General features: G+C 39.1%; 1 non-coding gene across 1 annotated transcript; it reads left to right on the top strand.

Moving 5' to 3' along the window:
* Window positions 1–2,188: 2,188 nt before the first annotated feature.
* Window positions 2,189–2,295, top strand: LOC141425264 (U6 spliceosomal RNA). The gene has a single exon (XR_012450338.1). It is a non-coding gene; the product is annotated as a U6 spliceosomal RNA (small nuclear RNA).
* The last annotated feature ends 1,056 nt before the right edge of the window (window positions 2,296–3,351 follow it).

A 3,351-nucleotide genomic window follows, 5' to 3' on the forward strand; every position in this document is an offset into this window, starting at 1 on the left:
GGAGAATTTCACAGTAGAGGATGTGTAATGGTTGATGGCAGAAAAGAGCATATTATGCTCAAAGAAGCTGTGGGGGGTGGGGAAGCCACAAGGATGGAATAGAGTAAAGGAAAGGAATGCATGGATGAGTTTGGTGGGAGCAGGAGGCATGTCACACATGACCCTGTACACCTTGGTGAGCAGTGGGGAATTTAGTTCCAGCACAGTAAGAATCTATGTAATTCTTTTTTTTGGTGGGACTGGTGTTTGAAATCAGGGCTTCACACTTGTAAATCAAGTGCTCTCCTGGTTGAGCCATGCCTCTAGTCCATTTTGTTCTGGTTGGCTAGGAGATGGATCCTCCCAAACTATTTGTCTGGGCTGGCCTCCCAATCTCAGCCTTTCAGGTAACTAGGATCACAGACGTGAACCACCAGTGCCTGTGTTATCGAGGTATTTGAGGCTGGTTAGTGAAATGATCCAGTTTGGTAGATAACCTCAAAAGAAATCAGTCTGGGTACACACTTTAGTTCTAGCTGTGTGACCTCGGCAAATTGCATAATCTCTCTGTGCCCCACTTTCCTCATCTACAAAATTGAGGTAGATTTGGTTTTACCTCATGGAGTTGTTATGGAAATTAAACGTATATATATTTATATGTATATATACTGTTTAAACCAGTGCATGACACATAATGGATACCCAATAAACATAAGCTGATATTATTTTTTTTTTGAGATAGTGTCTTACTATATAGCCCAGGTTGAGTTTGAACTTGTGGTCTTCCTGCCTCAGTCTCCCGAGTGCTGAAATTACAGATGTGTACACCTGGCTAAGCTCATATTATTATTATTATTATTATTATTATTATTATTATTATTTTGTGTCAATACTGGGCTTTAAACTCAGGGCTTTGCGCTTGCTAGGCAGGAACTCCTCTGCTTGAATACATGGTGGCTCACAGCTGTAATCCCAGCTACATGGGAGCAGAGATTCATAGGATTGATGTTCAAAGCCAGCTTGGGCAAAAAGTTAGTGAGACCTCATCTCAACATATATCTGGATCTGGTGGTTCACTCTGTAATTCCAGTTACTTGGAAGGAGTAGATTGGAGAATCATGGTCTGAGGCTATCCTGGGCAAAAAGTGGGAGACCCTATCTGAAAAGCAAATAAAGCAAAAAAGGGCTGGGGAAAACCCTGGTATCTCACACACACACACACACACACACACACACACAAATTCATTGTAGCTACTATATGGATAATAAATATGTGGGAGGCCAGTTACACAGTGAATCTGCATGAAAGATGAGTGGAGTGATGGTGGTGGAGACAGGGAGGAACAGACTAGTTTGATGTAATTTTGGAGGTAAAATTTTCATATTTTGTTGATAGATGGGACATTATAGCTGAGTAAAACGAAGGAATCGGGAAAGACTTGTATGTTTCTGGATAAAATAGCGAGGTGGATGGAGGTCAAATTTACTAAGAGCAAAGGGCCTGGGAGAAGCAGGCTTGGCAGGGAAATTAGGAGTTCTATTTTAGACATATTAAACTTGAGATGACTATGAGAAATCCAAGAGGGTGTCCGTTAAGTCATTGGTTGTAAGTTTGGAAACCAGAAGAGAGGCCTGGGGTGAAGGTACTAAGAGGCCATCAACAGCACCAAAAAAAAAAGGCACTCAAAGACAAACTGTTGAGCTCATCTGGGAAGAGAAAATATAGAGAGAAGTGAAGGGGGCCAAGAAGAGGCCTGAGGAGCAGCAAATTTTAGGGTGGTAGAATAGGAAAGGAGAATGAGGGGAGGCCTGTGAAGAGACAGTGAAGCCAGAGTGGTGTGGTGTCACAGAAACAAAGAGGAGAATGTTTCAAGAAAAATCAGAGAGCTGGGTGCTAGTGGCTCATGGCTGTAATCGCAGCTACTCAGGAGGATCGCAGTTCAAAGCCAGCCATGGCAAATTGTTCTGTGAGACCCTATCTTGAAAAACCCTTCACAAAAATAGGAGTGTCTCAAGGTGAAGGCCATGGGTTCAAGACCCAATATTGTTAAAAAAAAAAAAAAAAACCCAGAGAGGTCAGCTGAATGTGGCAAGTTGAATAAGACAAGAACAGAAAAACACTGGACATTGATGGTATTTTGAAGAAGTAGTTTCAGTAAGTGAGGGGCTTAGATAAGAATCAAAGAGTTTGAAGAATGAAATTTCTGATGTGTTTGTTTTGACAACACAGATAAGAAAACTGGAATAATGCACAGAAAATGGGCATGACTTCTACATATAGATGACTCACAAATTTATAAAGTGTCCCATATACTTTCTGTAGGAATTTGAATTTGGGACAATGTTAACTTTTACATATTCAAAATGAAAATTGAATGAACAAGAATGGAAGGAAACTGGGTATATTGATACATGCCTGTAATCCCAGCATAAATGGGAGGCTGAGGCAAGAGGATTGCGAGTTTGAGGACAACTCAAATTGCAAGTTGAGGAATTACATAGTGAGACTGTATCTCAAAACAAACAAAAAACAAAAAAGAGGGAATCCTAAAACTGAATCTAAACAGAAACAAATGAATCTAACTACATTTAAATAAGTAATTCAACCACTGTGAAGGAAAAGCAAAAAAATTAATCCAGTCTCCACCCTTATTCAAAAAACAAAACAGCAAACAAATCTCAAATCCTATTTAGTTGGGTTTTTGGTAGTGGAATGAATGTAGCAGTTCTGAAACTATTGTGTGTATTACAACATTGAGTAAATGAATAAAGACATTGACCAAGAGCCAGAATTCTCACTGTGGGGAAAGAGACATGAAAATAAAGAATCTTGTGCTGTTGAATTTGAATTAGAGGTACCAGTAATGAACTCCTGATTAAAAAGTTAACTAATTAAGTTGTTACCCCCCCACCCCCTTCTTGGCTATGTTTACTAAAGGGCCAAGAAATAATTATACCCCAGTAGCTATGAGCATATCTGGTGTCTAGATCTTGGTTTCTAAATACCATTCCCTACTACACGGGAAGCTTTTTGAAGAAATAGACAGGGAAAGTACAAGACTGGAATATCTTATACAAGAAAGCAGGTACTTAAAAAAAATGATAGGGACATTTCAAAAAGACACAGAAGCCAGCTTGAAGGGGTTCTCCTTAGCCAGGCCTGGGATAAGTTGGACATTTAAAAGTATAAAGACAGTGATGGAATATAACCCAGTAAATAAAATAAGAACCCATAAGTGTATACTGATGACAATATACACTAGTAAATAAATAACGTAGTAAATAAATAAGAAAGAATGGAAAGATCTCCCTCACAGTGCAATGCTAACTTTAAAATATAAATGAAATGAGAAAGTTAGAAAATCTGTATTT

Source organism: Castor canadensis, chromosome 7 (genome assembly GCF_047511655.1).
Source record: "Castor canadensis chromosome 7, mCasCan1.hap1v2, whole genome shotgun sequence".
Classification (NCBI taxonomy): Eukaryota; Metazoa; Chordata; class Mammalia; order Rodentia; family Castoridae; genus Castor; species Castor canadensis.